Consider the following 565-nt stretch of genomic DNA (forward strand, 5'->3'; position numbering starts at 1 on the left):
AACTTCCAACACACAAAAATGCTTACATCTTTATTCATGTGTTCATCTGTCCACTTTTACTCTGCATCTGTCATTTAACTGTTTCTCAGGATGATGTTCAGCAATCTGCTGCTTAACAATCCTTTCCCAACTAATTTCTGAAAATAGTGGCTTAATTGAATGTTCTCCCTGAGAGTAATTTCATACTGTTGCCAAGGACTTGGTGGCACATTGTGTTTTAGACTGGCTGCACATGACACCCCTTTCAGTTTATTTTCATTCCTGATTTTATTATACATATCCCTTCCCCAGGTACATCCTCCACCTCCCACACACCCGAGCACATCTATTCAGTGCCGTTGTGCTGTCAGAACATATTATCGTAATGCTGGTTTAATGGATTTTGTGCTCAGGTTGATGAAATGGTGAACTCAATTAAATGAGGTATATAACAATGCTTATTAATGATGATGATTATTCATTTATATATTATTAATTTATATTATATATTAATATAATATTCATTAGTAATCACTAATAAATGATTATTAGTAGTAGTTGTATTAATTGTATGTAACAATTAAAG

Source organism: Equus asinus, chromosome 7 (genome assembly GCF_041296235.1).
Source record: "Equus asinus isolate D_3611 breed Donkey chromosome 7, EquAss-T2T_v2, whole genome shotgun sequence".
NCBI classification, from domain to species: domain Eukaryota; kingdom Metazoa; phylum Chordata; class Mammalia; order Perissodactyla; family Equidae; genus Equus; species Equus asinus.